The following is a 23,440-nucleotide window of genomic DNA, read 5'->3' on the forward strand; positions in this document are numbered from 1 at the left end:
GGGAAGCAATATTCAACATTCTAAAGAAAAGAATTTTAAACCCAGAATTTCATATCCAGCCAAACTAAGTTTCTTCATAAGTAAGGAGAAATAAAATCCTTACAGATTAGAAGCAAATGCTTAGAGATTTTGTCACCACTAGCCTGCCTTATAAGAGACCCTGAAGGAAGCTACTCCAAACATGGAAAGGAACAACCGGTACCAGCCATCTCAAAAACATGCCAAAATGTAAAGACCATCGAGGCTAGGAAGAAACTATATCAACTAATGAGCAAAATAACCAGTTAATATCATAATGGCAGGATCAAGTTCACACATAACAATCTTAACCTTAAATGTAAATGGACCAATGCTCCAATTAAGAGACACAGACTGGCAAACTGGAGCAAGAGTCAAGACCATCGTCTGCTGTATTCAGGAGACCCATCTCACACGCAGAGACACATACATAGGCTCAAAATAAAGGATGGAGGAAGATTTACCAAGCAAATGGAGAACAAAAAGCCGGGGTTGCAATAATACTAGTTCTGATAAACAGACTTTAAAACTATCAAAATCAAAAGAGACAAAGAAGGCCATTACATAATGGTAAAGGATCAATTCAACAGGAAGAGCTAACTATCCTAAATAATATATATGCACCCAATAAGGAGCAATTCTAGATTCATAAAGCAAGTCCTTAGAGATTTACAAAGAGAGACTTAGACTCCCATACAATAATAATGGGGAGACTTCTGCCTCACTCCACTGTCAACATTAGACAGAGATCAATCTTAGTAGACAGAAAAGTTAACAAGGATATCCAGGAATTGAACTCATCTCCTGCAGCAAGCAGACCTAATAGACATTCCAGAACTCTCCAATTCAAATCAACAGAATATACATTCTTCTCGAAGCACCACATCGCATTCTATTCCAAAATTGACCAATGAATTGAAGTGAAGCACTCTCAGCAAAATGTACAAGAACAGAAATTATTACAAACTGTCTCTCGTGACCACAGTGCAATCAAACTAGAACTCAGGACTAAGAAACTCAATCAAAACCACCAACTACATGGAAACTGAACAACCTGCTCCTTGAATGACTACTACTACATAACGTAAATGAAGGCAGAAAATAAAGATGTTCTCTTGGAAACCAATGAGAACAAAGATACAACATACCAGAATCTCTGGGACACATTTACAGTGTGTAGAGGGAAATTATAGCACTAAATGCCCACAAGAGAAAGCAGGAAAGATCTAAAATTGACACTCTAACATCAAGCTACAATTAAAAGAATTAGAGAAGCAAGAGCAAACACATTCGAAAGCTAGCAAGAAGGCTAGAAATAACTAAGATCAGCAGAACTGAAGGAGATAGAGACAGACAAAAACCCTCCAAAAATCAATGAATCCAGGAGTTGGTTTTTGAAAAGATCAACAAAAATTGACAGACCACTAGCAAGACTAATAAAGAAGAAAAGAGAGAAGAATCAAATCGACGCGAATTAAAATGATAAAGGGAGTTATCACCACCGACCCCACAGAAATACAAAGCAAACTACCATCGAGAATATAAACAATTCTCTACGCAAATAAACTGGAAAATCTAGAAGAAATGGATAATTTCGGACACTTACAATTTTCCAAGACTAAACCAGGAAGAAGTTAACCTCGAATAGACTAACAGCAGGCTCTGAAATTGAGGCAACAATTAATAGCCTACCAACCAAAAAGTCCAGGACCAGATGGATTCACAGTTGAATTCTAACAGAGGTACAAGGAGGAGTTGGTACCATTCTCTTGAAACTATTCCAATCAATAGAAAAAGAGGAATCCTCCCTAACTCATTTTATGAGGCCAACATCATCCTGATACCAAAGCCTGGCAGAGATATGGTCAGGGTAAAAAGAGAATTTTAGACCAATATCCCATGAACATCGTATGCAAAAATCCTCAATAAAAATACTGGCAAACCGGATTCAGCAAACACATCAAAAAGCTTATCCACCATGATCATGGGCTTCATCCCTGGGATGGCAAGCAAGGCTGGTTCAACATTCGCAAATCAATAAACATAATCCAGCATATAAACAGAACCAAAGACAAGAAACCACATGGTTATTCTCAATAGATGCAGAAAAGGCTTTTTGACAAAATTCAACAGCCCTTTCATGCTAAAAACGCCAATAAATTCGCATTGATGGAACGCACTTCAAAATCATAAGAGCTATTTATGACAAAACCCACAGCCATCATACTGAAATGGGCAAAAACTGGAAAATTCCCTTTGAACACTGGCATTAAGACAGGGATGCCTTCTCACCACTCCTATTCAACATATAGTACAGAAAAGTTCTGGCTAGGGCAATTAGGCAAGAGAAAGAAATCAGGGGTATTCAGTTAGAAAAGAAGAAGTCAAATTGTCTTGTTTGCAGATGACATGATTGTATATTTAGAAACCCCATTGTTCAGCCCAAAATCTCCTTAAGTTGATAAGCAACTTCTCAGCAAAGTCTCTTCAGGATAAGCAAAATTAATGTGCAAAATCTACAATTTATTTCCCATACACCAATAACAGACAACAGAGAGCTAAATCATGAATGAACTTCCATTCACAATTGCTTCAAAGAGAATAAATACCTAGGAATCTAACTTACAAGGGATGTAAAGGACCTCTTCAAGGAGAATCACAAAACCACTACCACTGAAATAAAAGAGGACAAACAAAATGTGGAAGAAGTATACTATGCTCAAGTGGATAGAAGAATCAATACGTGAAAATGGCCATATACTGCCCAAGGTAATTTATAGATTCAATGCTATCCCCATCAAGCTACCAATGAGTTTTCACAGAATTGGAAAAACTGCTTTAAAGTCTATATGGAACCAAAAAGAGCCCATGATCTCCAAGACAATCCTAAGTCAAAAGAACAAAGCTGAGGCATCACGCTACTTCCTGACTTCAAATCCATACTACAAGGCTACAGTAACTAAAAACAGCATGGTACTGGTACCAAACAGAGATAGAGACCAATAACAGAACAGAGTCCCTTGGAAATAATACCACACATCTACAGCCATCTGATCTTTTTGACAAACCTTGAGAAACAAGAAATGGGAAAGGATCATTTAATAAAATGGTGCTAAAATTACAGCCATAAGTAGAAAAATTGAACCCGGATCCTTTTCCTTACCTCCTTATACGAAAAATTAATTCAAGATGGATTAGAGATCAGTCGTTAGACCTAATACCATAAAAATCCTAGAGGAAAAACCTAGGTAGAAATTATTTGTGACATAGGCATGTAAAGACTTACACCAAAAACACCAAAGCAACGTGCAGCAAAGCCAAATTCGACAAATGGGATCTCTATTAACTAAAGAGCTTTCTGCACAGCAAAAGAAACTACCATCAGAGTGAACAGGCAAACCCAAATACAGAATCGGAGAAAATTTTTGCACCTATCATCTGACAAAGGGCTAATATCCAGAACCTACAAAGAACTCCAACAAATTTACAAGAAAGACAAAACAACCCCATCAAAAAGTGTAAAAGAGGTGAATAGACATTTTCAAAAAGAAGACATTCATAAGAAATAACAGACACATGAAAAATGCTCAATAACACTGGCCACACGAGAAATGCAACTAAAACCAATGAGATACCATCTCACACCAGTTAGAATGCTTTTATCATTAAAAAGTCAGGAAACAACAGGTGCTGGAGAGGATGTGGAGAAATAGGAACACTTTTACACTGTTGGTGGTAGATTGTAAACTAAGTCAACCATTATGGAAAACAGTATGTATATTCCTCATGATCGCAGAACTAGAGTGTACCATATGACCTGTTATCCACATTGGGTATATATCAAAGGATTTGTAAATTATGCTGCTCAAAAGACACATGCACACGAGCTATTGCAGCACTATTCACAATAGCAAAGCATTCTGAATCAACCAAATGTCCATCAGTGACAGATTGGATTAAGAAAAATGTGGGCATATATACAATTAAGGAATACTTATGCAGCCATCAAAAAGTGATGAGTTTGGTGTCCTTGTAGGGACATGGATGCAGCTGAATCCATCATTCTATGTCTATCACAAGAACAGAAACCAAACACCGACAGTGTTCTCGTGTTCTCATAGGGGTGGAACTGAACAATGAGATCACTTGGACTCGGGAAGGGAACATCACACAATCAGCCTATCATGCGGGGAGGGGAGGGGAGGGATTGCATTAGAGTTATACCTGATGCAAATGACGAAGTTGATTGGGTGCAGCACACCAAAAGGCACAAGTATACATACATAACAAACTCAAAACAAACGTTATGCACATGTACCCTGCTAACCATATATAATAATAATAACAAATTAAAAATAAAATAAAATAAAAATAAACAAAAACAAAAACAAAAAAAAAATAAAAATAAAATTGAAACTAAGGAAACAAGTACATGAATCATAAATATTCATACCCTTCAACATTATGCACTTTAAATTTAAACTGGTATGTTGGTTACAGAAAGTTTTGTTATAATTTCTCCTTTAAAAGGCTATCATCAGGAAACTAAGCCTCAAATTCACAAAATGATCTGTAAATATAGTGAAATGGGAGTGAACTGTGTCATCCATCAGGAGATAATCTCAGTAGGTTCGCGAAGTGATCAGTGTAGTTGAGTACATTGTATAGGAAAGTAAGATTGGCTAAGGCAGAAAAAGGCATGAGTGTGAGATGACGCAGAGTCAGGAAGAGGTAACCATATTAAGTATGGTCAGAAATAATAATCTGAAAAAATGATACATTTGAATATTACATCTATCCAAATGAGCAATTAAACTAAAGACTAATTTGATGTAAAAATTAATTCAAATCTGACTTCTCTAATAAGCTCAACTTATTTTAGGAATGAGGTCTATAAGAGTTCCAATGCCTACAAAACTTTCAAGACCATATTAATATAAACCTAAAGAAAAATTCTTCTCAATGCTTATAAAATTTATTTTTTTATTTATGTTTTCATTGCAGGTATTGTATAACTATTCTCCAACTGGTTCTAAAATATAGTTCTGGAAAATGAATTCCCTGTACTTGATTGATTAATTGATTGATATATCTATCAATAAAAAATGTTTTTGTTGAAGAAAATAATAATATTATGATTTTCCATAATCCTAGCACTTTGGGTGGCCCAGGAGGGCAGATTGCTTGAGTTCAGGAGTTCTAAAGCAGCCTGGGCAACATGGCAAAACCCCATCTCTACAAGAAGTACAAAAATTAGCTGGACATGGTGGCATGCATATGGAGTCCCAACTGCTGAGGTGGGAGGATCAGTTGGGCCTGGGAGGTCGAGGCTTCAGTGAGCAATGATTGTGCCACTGCATTCCTTCCTGGGTGACAGAGTGACATAACAATAATAATAATATTATTATTATTATTATTATTTTCAATTACTGGAAATCACAGGAACTCATTTATTTCAAAAGCAAATCTGCAACTTTTGAAATCTCTAGAATCTACAACCTGGTTTAGCTGGTACTCTCCATTGTTTCTGTAAAAAATGTTGATTCATGTCAATATAATAGTAAACACTTGTGACAAATTGGCTAATTTCTAATATCATGAATCAGTTGTTTATTTCCAAAACACTTTATACCAATATTATTATTATAATCAATAAATTTTAATAGAAATTACGTAAGATGATGAAATATAAATAGAGAATACACTAAATTATAATAAAGATTTGGTTAAAATGCATCACTAAAAATTATTCTCTAGGTTTTCTAAAGACTGTAAAATCTTTAAAAAATGTTAATATCTAAAAGAATTGTAGGGCCAGGTGCAGTGGCTTCTGCCTGTAATCCTAATATTTTGGAAGGCCCAGGAGGTTAGATCACTTTAGTTCAGGCTTTTAAAGCAAGCTTGGGCAACATGGCAAATCTTTGTCTCTACAAAACATACAAAAATTAGCTGGGTGTGGTGGCATGCACATGTAGTCCTAGCTACTCGGAAGGCAGAAGTAGGAGGATCACTTGGGCCTGAGAGGTCGAGACTTCAGTGAGCCATGATTGTGCCACTGCATTTCTGCCTGGGTGACAGAGTGAGACTCTGTCTCCAAAACAAATAAACAAACAAACAAAAAACCAATACATTTATTAATTTAAAAATATATAAATAAAATAATTTTGCAATAAAATATTATTTCTCTACTGTCTATATTTATGTTCTCTCACTTAAGAACATTATAATTGGAAAACATATCCCTGTTGTATATGCCAAAAATAAACAGAACCCTATATATGAGATATTTATTTAAAAAATATTAAATCGATGTTGTGACAACCCGCTAGGTATTTGATAAAAGATAAACTAGGTTCTTTCCTCCTTTCACTCCAAGATAAATTCTAAATTAGTTAGAGAAAAAGTATTTTAAAAAGTAGAACTATAAATAACCTAGAAAGGTAAATATTTGGGACAAAATACCATGAGCTGAGTCAAAATGAAAGAAACTGGGAAACAATATTTCCAATTTATATGACAAAGAGTTTAAACCTTTATTGACAAAAGGTTAAATATCAAGGAGTAAAGATCAACAACCTGTAGTACAATGGGCAAATATAAAGTAGGCATTCATAGAAAAATATACCTTAAATGTATGAAAACTTGCTCACCTTCATTTATAATAAGAGAAAGACTAATAAATATTTTTATTTCATCAGAATGACGAAATTCTAAAAGCATGATGAAATATTTTGTTAATGAATCTATGTGGGTAAAGTTATCTCCACACATTTCTGTTGAGGCTGAAAAAAAGTATTACAAATATGGAGGTTTTTTGACAGGTTGATAATATCAGCAAGATTACATGGTGAATTAGCCCTTTGATCCCACTAGGAATCTAGCACCAAGCTATACTAGCAAAAATATGAAATGACTCACTGTGGTAATTTTTAACAGCAAATGAATGAAAAGAACCTACTGTCCTTCAATAGGGAACTGAAAGATTAAATTCTTTATGTAATATAATGGGATATGATGTAGCCATAAAAAAGAATGATTATGATCTTTATCTTATGATACAATTTCTATGATATATGTGACAAAGACAGTATAGAATAGTGCATATGATTTTTCCATTTATCCATATTGGGAGAAAGTCACAATAAAGGAAGCAGAAATGGAGACAAGCCTTTACCTAAATACCTTGCTATATAGTTTCTAATTTGTAATCTTTTAATAGTTTTACATAATCAAAATCAAATCAAATTAAATCAGAAAATAAAAACCTCCTAAAAATTGAAACTAATGAAACCCTCTGTCTAGGTTGATTGAAAATATATTTTTAATCTAAGTTAATTTAGAGCATATTATATTTTTCTGTTCAAATTTAGAGAAATATATTTGAAGAAAAAATTTTACTGCAAAGAATTTATAAAACTCATTCAGTCTTCTGAATTGTATAAGCAATACTAGTGTTATTACATTGAAAATACTTCATTTATAATTGGAAATAAGCAATAAAATTGACTTTTTGGAACCAAAATTTTTACTATAAGAAAAGATAAATATAGGCATAAAATGAAACAGGGTAAGTGAAAATCCAGCGGTAGTAAATTGGAATTGAAAATACATCATATCTCACACATTTGTTTTGTTTCTAAAATACATTTTTTTACTAACCCTGCTCCTTGAAAAGCCAAGAAGTAATGGTGACTGAGTCATTCAGATCATGAGTACTGTAGTAGTTTCTCCACTAAAAAGAGCAGTTTTAGAGGAATAGCTGTAGGAGAAAACATGGAAGATAAGCTGAAGCATCGGTGTCAGAGTAACAGGGATGTTATCAGAGATAAATGGGTTACAACAACAACAAAAAAGGCAATAAAGTATGCTAGGTCCAAAATAAAATAATTTGTGCACTACGAAGAAAATATTTTCATGAAAAATGTTCAATATTTAAGTGGAATTTTATACATAAATTTCAGTTCAACTAAACTAAAGAGGAGCCCAAGGCACTAGGCAGCTGGACTTCAATCTATGGCTAATTTCACCATTACCACAACTGCCACCATTGCTAACCTTAGCCTATCAGAGCCATGCCTTTGTCCTCCTAAACAAGGATGGTGGGACACCTTGACAAAATAAAGGTTATTTCTAAAACAAATTTCTGGGAAATGGGATTGGAGAATGATATGGTTATCTCTTTTCCTTTCTCTCTCAAGTATCTTATTTATTTCTCCTACACAGTTCTTCTTATGTTTCTAGTACATTATTTCCTTTCATTATTAACTTACTCATATATTGCTTTTGATTAGTCCTTTGTGGAAATTGAACAGAAATTATATACATGGTTGATAGTTTAACTTCTACTCATAAAGTAACTGTCATTAACAATAGCTAACTTCAGAATTTAACTTCTACTAGTAAAGTAACTGACAATAACAATAGCTAACCTTACACAGCACTTATTATGTGCATTGGAAACCTATAACTTTAATTCTTACAGAAATCTTGGAGGCCAAATACTGTTATGACTCCCATTTTACTCAAGAGAAAAATTAGTCAGAAAGGTTAGAAGACTTGACCAGATTTTAATTAGTGGCTGACCCTAGAGATCGACTGACACAGCATGGTTCCAGAGTCCCCGTGTAGAATCAGCCTTCAAATCGTATTTTTGCAGGACATGATTACCCTCAGTATTCTTTCAGAATAATTTTTTTACATCATTCTCATATATGCTTTTACCTAACTTAATAAACATTGAAAAAATATATTTCACATTATTATTTCTCTTATAAAACTAAGACTCATAAAAAGAATTTATGCCAAGTTGTTCTCCTTCATTGTAATATTTTGTCGCTATTACAATCTGCTGTTCATTGTCAAGGGACCCACTGATGATTCTTATACGTTCTTTTAAAATAATTTAAAAATGTATGTGCTTAAAATTATGGCAATGTCCATATAAATAGAAGTTTTTGGGTGATACTAATCAACGGATCTTTATTTTTCCCATTCTCTATTTTAAAACAAATTAAGTGTTCTTTTAATATAGACAACTGGCAGACATTGCCTCCTTTTTTGTATAATTTAACAATAATGTAACCATCACATAATTAATAAAGCATAAAAGTAGTTTTCTTTTGTTATCATTGGATAATTTTATAATTTATTATTTTTATTAAGTCTTCTAGAAAAGCTAAAGATGTAAAAAGTGAAATTTCTAAATTAACCTGTATTAAAGACAACTTTAAATTATTTGCATAGGACAGTAGTGTATTAACACATACTTGGAAGTGATTTGTGCCAGTCTTAAGTAAAACCATTACAGAAATATTTATGGAAAAGTTTTCACAATCATGTGAATTTAAATAGCACTGTAAACAACGTTGACTATATTTACTTCATTGTGGTCCAAGATGCTATTTTAAACAAATTACTGATGGCAAAAAAAAAAAAAAAAAAAAAAAAAAAATCCACAAACCACAATCTTTTAGAAAATGGCATTTTTCTAGCACTAGTGGGAGAATTTATTTTTAAGTAATATTTACTTAAAATGGCATATTTGTGGCAGTTTATTTAAATAAAAATATATGCAGTAATAAGTTTTAGAATCTGTTCTTAAGTCAACATATTCCCTTACAAAGATATTTCAGAAGAGACTTTACGAATATAATTTGTTCAAGTAGGAAAGAGGTGATTCATTATTCCTCTTTATGTATCTGAATCTGTGTAATAATAATGAGACATATTTTGGGTTTATATTGATTTTTATTTTATTTTGGCAAATATAATTGATGTCTAAATTCCATGTGCTCACACACACCCCGAGATAGAATAAGGCCACTTTAATATATGAATTTAATTATCTATCATTATACTACAATCACCTAGCAAATGCTAAATTCCCTCATGCCATACATACTTAACCCAGAAAGAGTTATTCTAATTTGTGGCATTTTAATTTGGACTGATTAACATTTGCTTCATTTGAATTATAAACAAGTTTGTGTAATAACCTTGTGATTAGTGAGTGACTTTTCCTAATTTTAAGTGGGAATAAAAAAGAATGTAGCCATCAGGTATATTAGAATATGACCTCTAGCTAATTAAATTGGTCAACGTTTTGGAGCAAATTTGTAGAAAACTTTCGTATACTTTATCTCCCGTGATAGTTGCAGAAACCATGTGAGGTTGCTCTTACTATCCTCTGTATTGTAGGATACTCTGGATGAAAAAGTGAATTTTAGAGAGTATGTGAATTCTTCAAGGTCATATAGCTAATAAATTCAGACTACCTTCTTCAGATTTAATGTCTAGTTCTTTCCATTTTCATACTGTAGTTATTAATCAAAAGTTAATATTTTGTTATTGGAAAAGTATAAACTTGCTCATTTGTACATAGCACTCTTAGCTTGATACCCTCTTCAAATTTTGATATGGTAATTGTTGATAAGAAATTTCACTAGGCAAAATGTGTTTTTTAATTTTGAAATGGAACATTTAATGAGTTATTTTGTACCATGCACATCATTTAAAGTGTCTGCTTCAATGCAATTCTGAATCTCCACAACTGCCAGCATGCAAATACACACACACACACACACACACACACACACACAGTCCCATGCTGGCAGTTGTGAATATATATTACATGTAAAAATACATAATACCATCATTTGTGAACTCTTTAAAGTATGGTATTTTATACAAACAAGATGCTTTAGGGGACAAGTGCCTTCTACACTCATTCTTATAAATTCTAACATGTCCCAGACCTTGTCATTACCAGGAATGAATAAAGAAAAAGAGCTAGCTAGATCTAGTAATTAGTGCAGCAAAAGCAGGAAACAAGTGATACATGTGTGCCAGGAAATGTCTTGCCCACATTCAATCCCATATAAGCAACATGAAAAAATAGCACTGCTAGAGCCACAGTCCAGGACTGTCATGCCCTATGCCCAGGAGAAACTGAACGAAGACAGTAATGACTAACAACTATGCTAACCACAGGCAAAAATCATTAAGTAGATCACTACTTCTGTCATTTATACTGTAACAACATCTGGGCTAGAATAGCAGGGTTACCTAAACAAACTGTGTTTCTTGCAGACAAATCACAAAATAAGTCAAAAACTTTAAATTCCTGGGTAAATTTGAAGTTTAATGTGAAAAAAAAAAATACATAGCAAAAACAGGATTTAAAAACATATTTTGGATGATTTCTTGTTAATCCATTATTTACTTGATTGACCCATAGGGAGCATTCTTGCTCAAAGTGGCAGTGGTGGGTAATAACAATGGGTACTTCTCTGTGAAAGGCTAAACCCAACCTGAGAAATTGTTCTCTTCACTTGAGTTTGGAGAATAGCTGTCCTGCAAGCAAAACTGTCACCTACCAATAAAATTCAGAACAATTTATAGGGAGATAGTCACTGTATACATTACATAAAAATTATTAAAATATTTAAAATGCAGAGTTTTTAACACTTGTTAGTCAATATTGATCACTTTTATTTATTCAATTCTGTTATTTCCGTTATTAATGTAATAATTTCAGATGTTGAAAACCAACATGTAGAAAACACAGAAATCAACATCATTCTATACATCCTTATTAAATTCACAATTTCACTGCCCCTCCTTTGAAGCAATGACTTTTAAATGTTTGTATTTTGGATTTGCTTGTTTTTCTCCACAATGATATATAATTGTTTATACTAGAGTTACTTGAAATATGAGTATTTTAAAATTTTTTCTATGATAAATGAAAATTAGAACCCTTAAAATTCACCCCATGTCACCTTCCTCTCCTTAAATTCAGATAAATATATAATAATTTTAGTTTCTTTTATAATCAGAAAATATTCTGGAAAATATATTTCTTTCTTATTAACTTTATGCTTTTATTTACTGTTATTATGGAAAATTCAAACATTAAAAAAGCAAAAATCAGAGCACAATGACCATGACCATGCATATCTATTCATATCATACAGGTTTAGCTAATATACTTTCTCATAATGCTCTATCTGTTTATATGTTTAGGACTAAATTATTTTAAATTATAAACATCATGATATTTCACCTATGTGTATTTGTATATGTCCTTAAAACTGAGACATTTTCCTATACCATATAACATTTTCACATTTAAGAAAATAATTTCTTAGATAGTATAGTATCTAGTCCATATCTAAATTTTTTCAGTTGCTATCAATTTTAGCTCTTTCTTTACACCCATCACATAAGATAAATATATTAACGCTCCTTAGTTCTTTCCCCTCTTTCCAACTTCCTGTCTTCCAACATCTGTTCTTTATACTTATGCTCACCATAATAAGGTTTTGTCTTCTTTGCCTATAATTTATCTATAAAAGATGAAGAAAAATTAAGATAAATAAACAGTAGATTTAGGAAAGTTGAAGGTCTATACCCAACTCTTGTCTTAGGTTCTGTGGAAAGCAGACTATGAGGTTCAGTCTGAGCACATGTCACCCATGAGGGAGTGTTCTGGGGTCACCTGTGGATGAGGGAAGGCAATAAAATTGGGTAAAGGGAAAAGTTGAACAGTCAAGCGCTTACAATAGAAACAAAAGGTTGAGCTGCTCCTATAGGGAAATTTGGAACTGGATTGACTCTTCAGAGATGCTCTTTAATGAGGTCAGAGGGCCAGACCTTTTTACACCCACTTGTTTGGGTTACTCAATGCTTGCTACTTTATGAACAGAGTATAAAGATGGACTGTGGCAACTGCCTTAGGCTGGAGGAAATTCCTGGGAAGCTACTCAACTGAAAATCAGAAGCCAACACTCTCAGAAGCTGGGGGGAACACCTAGGTCCTGAAGTGGTGTCTGGGTGGCACCATAACCTCTGTGATGTGGCGAGCAGAACTGACCTGGAGAGAGCTGAGCTGAGCTCACAGGTACTGCCAGATCTATTACAACAAGCAAGCCAAAATGAAAGTAGCAGTCAAGCCTTATTAACTTACTGAGATAACTTAAGTAAGAAATTACACAAGAGAAAGCATCCCTTTCTTCAATATTCCCTTTTTCATCATGGAACAGTGCCAGGTGAGGATCAGGTAAATCAGCAAACATAGTGACTGTCTCAATGCCAAGAGAAACTGGAACAGAAGGCTCCTGTGGGTTGTTGGTTTATTTGGTGTTTTTATTTCTCCCCTGGATGAGGCGGGAATAGGAGCAGGAGTGGAACAGTCCTAAATACTGAGTTAGAGTGGATAAAAGCAACTTCAAGTCTCCATGCCTCAACTCCACAAGGTGGCCTTTGCAGAGGAGCCTGAAGAAGTCCGCAGCTGAGCTACTTCTCCTCCCTTATGAAGAGGCCTCCAAATAGAAGCCGCTGGTTTAGGAAGGCAGATATGAGTAAGAGAATGGATGGGCAGGAGGCCTGGGTCCTTGACTGCAACTCCCTTCAGAAACTGTGATGCACTGACTGTGCTCCAAGTCTGCTGTGGAGAGATCAACTTTCTCCATGGGCATAAGAACTAACATTTTATAATTGCCTATGGTCATGCCTGAAAAGTCATGCATAGGTTTTGGCCAAAAGTCAGACTTCTCACACTACACATCATCCCCGGCTATTCACCTTGCCTCTCCAGATTCAAATAGCTATTGAAAGATGTAAGTGGCTAGGTCTAAGTTAATTCTTCTGGTGGTATTGGTATGGGAGTTGATCCAGAACGGATGTGGTGTTTCTGTGTTATGGATGAAGCAAACTGCCTAGACCCCATTGTATCAGAGAATCTTCTCAAGACCATAGTGTATAGCTGTATAGCTCCTGAAAAGAATGTAGCCTGTAGAGCTGTGTGGACTGCTGTGAGAAAGATTAAAGTCAGTCCCATGAATTTGCTTGATCTTGTAAATATCTTGGCTCGGGAATGGGACTTGTAGCCTGCTTGATTCTATATGACAAGACCATTCATTGTTGGGGAGAAGGCTTTTCCTTTTGATTTGAGAGACTGAGCCTAGAATTCCCTAAGAGAGTAACCAGCTGGATCAAGATAGTTGAGGACACCAAAGGGTGACTGAGAGTCAGAGCTAAGAGAGGCCATGGCCTTCACAGGATAGATGCTGAAGGAAAGTAATAATCTAAACAGAAAAAACTCAATTACCAGGAATTAAGGAAATGCAGAGGTTGCATAAACACACATACACACACAATGTATCTGCCTGCCTCCCTCTCTCTCTCCCTTCTTTCCTCCTTTCTTTTTTTCCTTTTTCTCCCTCTCATTTTCTTTCTTTACTCATTTTTTTTTTATTTTTGAGAGAAAAGTTCTTGAATTTCAGATATTTCCTCTCTCGCTTGCATTTTTCATCATAATTTTTCTGAAATATAGCCTTTATTTTTTAAGATTGATCTCTGAGTGATGGAATTAGATGTCTTTATTCTGTAAAATGCATCATACTTTTTTTTTCAAAACAACTGGATCCCTAACTGACTCAAATTCTGACTGAATATCATTTCTTTTTTTCTAAAAACTTTGACATCATTGCTTCTCCTTTCGTAACATCAAAAATCATCAAGGTAAAATCCTAGGAGAATCTGATTCTTTGCTTTTAGGTAGTGTGATTTCAGAGCTTTCCAAAGAATGGCAGTAGTAGTTTTTATGCATCCTGCCTGACCCTTCATAAGTATTCTTGAAATTAAGCTTTATAATCTAGTTCCGGGCTAGGAAATCTACTAATTCACTATTTGTTCTCTTTCTCTAAATAGTATAAGTCATATATTAGACCTGAACAATCCTTGTTATATTTATTCCTAGGGATTGGTAATTTTGATTCTAACTTTAGTTTCATATTTTATAAATGTATGTTCTCCTTAGTTTTTGTTACTATGGAAAAATTAATTTTTAATTGCAGATTCAATTACATTTCTAAACATAATGCGTTTCAGTTTTTCTGTTATTTTTTGTTCTGCTTTGTTGGTGGTGTTTTCTGTTTGTTTTTTGAGTTTTTTTCTGTTGTTGTTCTTCTTCTTTCAGGCATCTGTTCATTTATTCTAGGTTTTCTTCTTGTTCTTGGCACAAAACTTGTTTATCTTCTGTTTTGTAAATTGTCTTATGACTTTTAATATTGATAGTCAATAAAATATCTCCAATTCCATTTCTAATATTTCTAGGTATTTCTGTATCAGTGTTCTAAAGAATTAATATGTTTCATTGGTCTTCAGTTACAATAGTTATTAGTTAAGACCATGCTTTGACTATGTTGAAAATCTCTGTTGCACTTTACTATTCTATTTCATTAAGTTATGCTGATAACTTTTTAAACTATGATTCCTTCCAGTTTGTACGATGAAACTTGCTATTCCTTTAAAAATTTCTTCAGTTGAATATTTAAAACCTTGATTTTCAGCCTTTCTTCTTTTCTAATACTTGCGTTCATATCTATAAATTTCCCTGAAGTATGCTTTAGCTGTGTCACAAAGGTTTAATATATTTAATTTCATTGTCATTTTATTAAAAAAAAATTGTTTTTGAGATGGCGTTTCACTCTTGTTGCCAGACTGTAGTGCAATGGCGTGATCTCAGCTCACTGCAACCTCTACCTCCCAGGTTCAAGCAATTCTCCTGCCTCAGCCTCCCAAGCAGCTGGGATTACAGGCATGCACTATCATGTCCAGTTAGTTTTTTGTATTTTTAGTAGAGATGGATTTTCACCATGTTGGCCAGGGTAGTTTCAAACTCCTGACCTCAGGTGATTCACCCACCTTAGTCTCCCAAAGTGTTGGGATTACAGGTGTGAGCCACTGCACCTGGCCTGTATTTTCTATTTTTAATAATGATGTTTTCTTTGATCTACTGTTTTTTAAAAAATATATATATACATGGCTTAATTTCTGAACACATGGGGGTTTCCTTATTTTGTAATTATATTAAGTTCTGAGAAAATACTTTATATAACTTTAACCCTTTATCATTTGTGGAGACTTACTTTATGTCCTAGCATATACAAAAATTTAGAAATTATCCTGTGAACATTTCAAAAGAATATGGGTTCTGCTGTTGTCTGTTGTGGTGATCTGCAACTTTGAGCTTTGTTTATTTTATTGGTCAAATCTTCTAATCCTTCTTTTTGTCAGCTTGTCCCATAAGTTGCTGAGGGTAATGAGCTTTTATTTTTTAATTTTCTCATAAAGAAGATAGATTTTCCTATTTGTTCTTTTTGCAGGTAATTTTCACTTTATATATTATGACTATTAGACATATTGTACTAAGTTATAGTAAGTTTAGAATTATTATATGCTCCAAGTTATTTAAAGCTACATCATTACAAATGATATGGTTTGGCTCTGTGTCCCCACTCAAATCTCATCTCAAATTGTAATCCCCACATGTCAAGGGAGAGACCTGGTGGGAGGTTATAGGATCATGGGGACAGTTTTCCCCATGCTGTTCTCACAATAATGAATGAGTTCTCCTGATATCTGATGGTTTAAAAGTGTGGCATGTCCCCCTACTACCTCTCCTGCTTCCCCTTCCACGTTTGCCATGATTGTAAGTTTCCTAAGGTCTCCCCAACCCTGCAATACCATGAGCCAACTAAATTATCCAGTTTCAGGTAGTATCTTTATGGCTATGTGAAAATGAAATATTACAGAAAATTGGCACTGCAGTAGTGGGGTGCTGCTAAAAAGATAATCTGAAAATGTGGAAGTGACTTTGGAACTCGGTAACAAGCAGAGGTTAGAACAGTTCAAAAGGCTCAGAAGACAGAAAGATGTGGGAAAGTTTGGAACTTCCTGGAGACTTGTTGAATGGTTTTGACCAAAATGCTGATAATAATACGTACAATGAAGCCCAGGTTGAGGTGGTCTCAGATGGAGAAGAGTCCCTTCTTGGGTACTGGAGTAAAGGTGGAACTTGCTATGCTTTAGCAAAGAGATTGGTGATATTTTGCCTCTGTCCTAGGGATCTGTGGAACTTTGAAATTGAGATAGCTGATTAAGGGTATTTGACAGAAAATATTTCTAACAGCAAAGTGTTCACGATGTGACCTGACTTTTTCTAAAAGTGTATGCTCATATGCATTCACAAAGAGATATTCTGAAATTGGAACTTATGTTTAAAAGGGAAGCAAAGCATAAAAATTTGGAAAAGTTGCAACCTGACCATATGGAACAACAACAACAACAACAACAACAAAAAAAATTTTCTGGGGAGAAATTCAAGCCACCAGCTGTAGAAATTTGCATAAGTAAAGAGAACCCTAATGTTAATTGCTAAGACAATGGGGAAAATGTCTCTAGGGCATTTCAGAGGTCTTCGTGGTAGGCCCTCACATCAGAGACCCAGAGGCCGAGGAGGGAAAAATGGTTTCATGGGACATGGCACCCTGCATCCCAGTCACTATGGCTTTAGCAATGGCAAAAAAAGGGCCAAGGTACAGCTAAGGCCATTGTTTCAAAGTATGTAGGCTGTAAGCCTTAGTGGCTGCCATGTGATGTTGGGCTTGTGGGTACGCTGAAGCCAAGAGTTAAGCTTTGGGAATCTCCACCTTGATTTCAGAGGATATATGGAAACACCTGGATGTTCAGGCAGAAGTCTGCTTCAGGGGTGTAGCCCTCACAGATAATCTATACTAGGGTAATACAGAGGGGACATGTAGGGTTGGAGCCTCCACACAGTGTCTCCACTGGAGCACTGCATAGTGGAGCTGTGAGAAGAGGGTCAACGTCCTCCAGACCCCAGAGTGGTGGATCCTCTCACAGCTTGCACTGTGTGCTTGGAAAGGCAGCAGGCACTCAATACTAGCCAGTGAAAGCAGCTGGGAGGGGGCGTGTACCCTGCAGAGCCACCTGCAGAGGTGCCCAGGGCCTTTGGAGCACACCTCTTGCATCAGCATTCCCTTCATGTGAGACATGGGATCAAAAGAGATTATTTTGGAGCTTTAAGATTTTATGAACATCCCACTGGGCTTTGGACTTGCATGGGGCTGGTAGCCTTTTGGTTTTGGTCAATTTCTTTCATGTGGGATGGAAACATTTATGCAATGCCTGTACTAACATTGTATCTTGAAACTAAAAAACTTGCTTTTGATTTTACAGGCTCACAGGGAGAAGGGACTTTCCTTGTCTCAGATTAGACTTTGGACTTGGACTTTCGGGTTAATGCTGGAATGAGTTTAGGCTTTAGGAGACTGTTGGGAAAGTATGATTGTGTTTTGAAATGTGAGAAGGACTTGAGATTTGGGAGGAGCCAGAGACTGAATGATATAGTTTGGCTTTGTGTTCCATCCCAAATCTCATCCTGAATTGTAATCCCCAATGTTGAGGGAGGGCCATGGTGGGAAGTGATTGGATCATAGGGGCAGTTTCCCCCATGCTGTTCTTGGCTTAGTGAGTGAGTTCTCTTGAGATCTGATGTTTAAAAAATGTGGCACTTCCCCTCTCTCTGTCATCACCATGTAAGATGTGCCTTGCCTCCCCTTTGTCTTCTACCATGATTGTAAGTTACCTGATGCCTTCCCAACCATGTGGAACCATGAGTCAATTCATTATTTTTTCTTTATAGATTACCCAGTCTAAAGTAATTCTTTATAGCAGTGTGAAAATGGACTAATAAAATAAAAATATTATATATTAAAATCTATATTGTATCCTGTTAACATATCTCTAGCAGCTTTCTTTTGGAATAAAATTATCTGTTATATATTTTACCATCTTTTATTTCAAACTTTCTGTATATTGTATTTATTTATTCAGTTTTTTTAACCTAAGTGGTAATTGTCTTCTAAATGAAATATTAGTTATTTCCATTTGTGATGTAATTACAGAATCAGTTGAGTTTAAATTTATAAATTAATTTCCTCTTTTTTTGTACTACTACTCTGCTTTTCCTTTAAATGAATGTTCTTTAGAAACATAATAAAGATTTTTAGTCATTTTTCCCTACTAGCTTGTTAACTATCCATTTTTTTTCTATTCATTTAGTTGTTACTCTGGAATTTACAAATTCATACTGGATTTCTCAACTGTTAATGTAAATCAGTGTATTACCTCTTCCAAAAGAAAAGCATGGATTTTAAAATACTTTACCTTCCTTTAAAATTTGTATTTTTGTCATATGTTAATTGCATTTTTTTTTTTTTTTTTTTTTTTTTGAGACGGAGTCTCACGCTGTTGCCCAGGCTGGAGTGCTGTGGCCGGATCTCAGCTCACTGCAAGCTCCGCCTCCTGGGTTCCTGCCATTCTCCTGTCTCAGCCTCCCGAGTAGCTGGGACTACAGGCGCCCGCCACCTTGCCCGGCTAGTTTTTTGTATTTTTTAGTAGAGACGGGGTTTCACCGTGTTAGCCAGGGTGGTCTCGATCTCCTGACCTCGTGATCCACCCATCTCGGCCTCCCAAAGTGCTGGGATTACAGGCTTGGGCCACCGCGCCCGGCCTAATTGCATATTTTTAAAACCTCTTAGTATATTATAATTATGGAGTTATCTAGTACGTGTTTATTTAGATTTATCCATATATTTACACTTTTTATTATCCCTAACATTCAGTTTTCAAACTGGACAGTTATTTTTGGCTTGAAGAAAACTGTTTTTTATGCCATTCATTATGGATTACTGGTGACATTTTCTTCTCAGTTTTGTTGTCTGAAAATGATTTCAATAATTTCCATATTGAAAATCGTTTTCTCTGATTATAGAATTCTAAATTTGCAGATTTTTTCTTCCAACATTTTCATAATGTAATTCCATTATCTTCTGCTTTTATTAATTTCATTGAGAATCAGCTCTCAGTCTTACCCTTGATTTTTTTGAAGATAGCATGACTTTCTTTCTATTGCTGCTTGTAACATTTACTTTGTCTTTGTTTTCGACAGTCTTACTGTGATATGCCTGGGCATAGATTCTTTAGATTTAACTTGCTTTAAATTCATTGAGTCCCTTTTGTCAATCAGAAGAAAAAAAAATGCCATTATCTGTTTACATGGTCTTTTTCCCAAACTCTCTCTTTTCTCTTTGTGAATCAAATGAAAATATGGCCCTCTCACACTACATATCTTTGCTCCTTTTTTATATTTTGAATCTCTTTATGATTTCCATTTTGGATATTTTCTTCATACTTTTCTCCCAGTTAACTTTTCAATTTACCTCTATATAACCAGCCATTAAGCCCATCAATTGTGTTCCTAGTTCTTAAAAATGCATTATGTCTGGAAATTCCATTTGACTTTTAGGAAATGGTTTATATTTCTCTGTCAAAGTTGTTAATGTAATTATTTAAATTATTATTAAAAAGTTTATGTCTCATCAGCTCATCACATAAATCTCCTATTTATATTTTCCATTGTTTCTTTTCTTTTCAGACACATAATTTTTTACCTATTTTGTCTGGTGTTTTTGATTATTGCTAGACATTCTATATGAAAACATGTAGAAATAATATAGATCTATGATAATATTATCTTAACTCAGAGATAATTTACATTGGCTATAGCAGGCAAATAGAGACACTAGTAATCCTGAACTATTTTTGTCCATTTCTAAGAGTAAGGTGATTTGAAGTTGGGTTCCAGTCCCTGCAAGTATTGGAATATTTCTCATCCACCTTTTATTCTAGGATACCCTTTAGAGTCTCGGTGCAAAGCATTGTGTTTAAAGTGTTGGATTTTTACATAAATTTTATTGGTTTGCTTGGACAGGCTATGTGCATTATGTTATAATCCCCAGACTCCAATGAAGCTCCCAGAAATTTAGCTTCTCAGCCTTTCAGCTAACTCTTTGGAAATTGTTAGTTATTCTTTAAGATAAAATTGACTCTAATGTAGTGTCCTCACTTCCTGGTTTTCCCCCCTAACCCGACACCATAATTCTTCTCTGTCATGTGAACCTCTCTAGGCCTTTAGGTTTTGTTTTTTAACTATTTAAATTTTCAGTTTATTTTCTATTTTGTTAACTTTCTTGTTTTTTTTTTTTAATCTTTCCCTTTTTGCTCTATATTGTGTAATTTCCTTTAATTTCAATCTTCTTGGTTGTCAATATCTTTTTAGTTTTTATTTTAATTTTGGCAATCATTTTTAGTAGCTAAGAGCACTCTTTCAGTCTGTGAGTTGTTTCCTTTATATTACACCCAATTGTATTTTCATATAGTTACAAGAAAATTTTAAAATTCTCCAAGCATACTAATAGGAATACTTTTATAATTTCTCTTTTATCCCCCTGAATTATTTCAGTTTTCATTGGGGATGTATGTTCTGTTTTATTTTTGTTTTTTTCTTTCTTCCTTCCCTCAGCAGGAATTAAGAGCTGCTGGCAACATTCCTGCTTCTCACTCTCCACAACATTCACAGCTTGCCACCAATATCTGCTCTGGGACCATTAAAACCAATGTCATCACATCTTTTATTTCTGTTTATGTGATAACACAAGAAGCTCAGAATTCTCTTATTATCCATAATACCCAGATTCTGATCCGCACAGAGCTCTAAAGATCACTCTTGTGATCACCTCTGGGGCTACATCTCTCATCAATCTTCATTTCCTTAAAACAAATAATCAAACAAGCAAAACAAAACAAAATAAACCTGAGTAACTCATTGTCTATCACTGGCAAATCTATATCATTAGTCACTTCTGAGACCTCCCTCTTGCTCAAACTGCAATCTGAGTTTCTTTATGCCAGTCCTTCCTGTGCTGACCTCATATGTTCATACCCTCTTACAAGTTTGCAGTATTACTTCTTATTTCAACCTCTAAATCATTTTTCCTCTATTGAAAAGAAATGGCCAATTTTGATTCCGATGTTGTAAGACTCCAACAACTCATTCTTTTTCAGCTGGTTGTTGACATTTAGGAGTTTTATTATCTAGCTAACTGTCACTCTCTCTGCCATTACTCCCATTATTATTCTGGATTAATTTAATATTCTGATTACTAGAATCTAGTAGATTATTTGTGTCATAACCTAGTTTATTAGCTTCTTGATCTTTTATGTGTCATTCTTGACCTCCATCTTACTTATTTCCATGGTCGCATCACAGATCTCGCATCACAGATCTTGTCTTGACCAATAACTACAACTCCTGCAAAATCTTAGTTTCAGATATTCCACTCTCCCATTACCATCTTTCATTTTTTCTTTTTTTTTTTTTTTTTTTTTTTTTTTTTTTTTTTTTTTTTTTTTTTGAGACGGAGTCTCGCTGTGTCGCCCAGGCTGGAGTGCAGTGGCCGGATCTCAGCTCACTGCAAGCTCCGCCTCCTGGGTTCACGCTATTCTCCCGCCTCAGCCTCCGAGTAGCTGGGACTACAGGCGCCCGCCACCTCGCCCGGCTATTTTTTTGTATTTTTAGTAGAGACGGGGTTTCACCATGTTAGCCAGGATGGTCTCGATCTCCTGACCTCGTGATCCACCCGCCTCGGCCTCCCAAAGTGCTGGGATTACAGGCTTGAGCCACCGCGCCCGGCCCTACCATCTTTCATTTTTTCTATCTCACTTCTAGAAACCTATCTTCAACAATTCCTCTACCACAATATATATACCTAAAATATTTTATTTATTTTTAATTTTTTCATATATTTACTCCCATTAAGTCATTTCCAGTTTTAGTGGAAATGTTCACTATTAGCATACTTTTCTCTCATCAGCATACTTTTACATCTCTCATCAATCTTCGTGTCTTTAAAACAAATAGTCAAACAAAACAGAACATAATAAATCTGAGGAACTCATTGTCTAACACTGGAAAATCGATATCACTAGTAACTTCTGAGAACTCTCACTTGCTCAAACTGAAATCTGAGTTTCTTTATGCCAATCCTTCCTACGGTCCATTATTAACATATTTTTCTCATAATTTTTACTTCCTATCCCTATGTTTTGTTTCACTTACTTGTCAAAAATATAACCTTGATGAAACACATCTTTCCTCCTGTTCTCGACCAAAACCTGCATAGCTGAATGTGGCTACCGGAAACTGCAAATAGCTGATCATCTTATTTAATATTAACATTGACCAACTTTAATGATGCTTACTGCACGGAAAGCAAACCCGTGCACTTACTTACACTCCTAAAGGCTTTTTAAAATAACTGTTCTATCTTCAAATCCCTAACATCTCCTATCTAATTATTTCCTTCATTTGATAACTTTATTCCCCTAATACATATAAAATAATAGCAATCACAAAGTAATTTATCAAGTTCTCACTGCCACATTGTTCCACCTATGTCGCATCTGTGCCCAAATACTCTACCACTTCTCCTGTCACCACAAAAGAACTGTCTATATTCTTGACTTCTGTTAAGCATCCAGTTGTACAATGGATGTCATATTCTTATGCTCATATAAAGATACTACTCAGAGATCTCTCTTCTCTTTTGCATCATGTTGTTTTTCTCCTCTACTGTATTATTTCCATGAGCTTACAAATATGCTATTTTCTCTATTAAAAAAATCAAACCAATAAAACCTAAACACTTTTCTT

Source organism: Papio anubis, chromosome 3, assembly GCF_008728515.1.
Source record: "Papio anubis isolate 15944 chromosome 3, Panubis1.0, whole genome shotgun sequence".
Classification (NCBI taxonomy): Eukaryota; Metazoa; Chordata; class Mammalia; order Primates; family Cercopithecidae; genus Papio; species Papio anubis.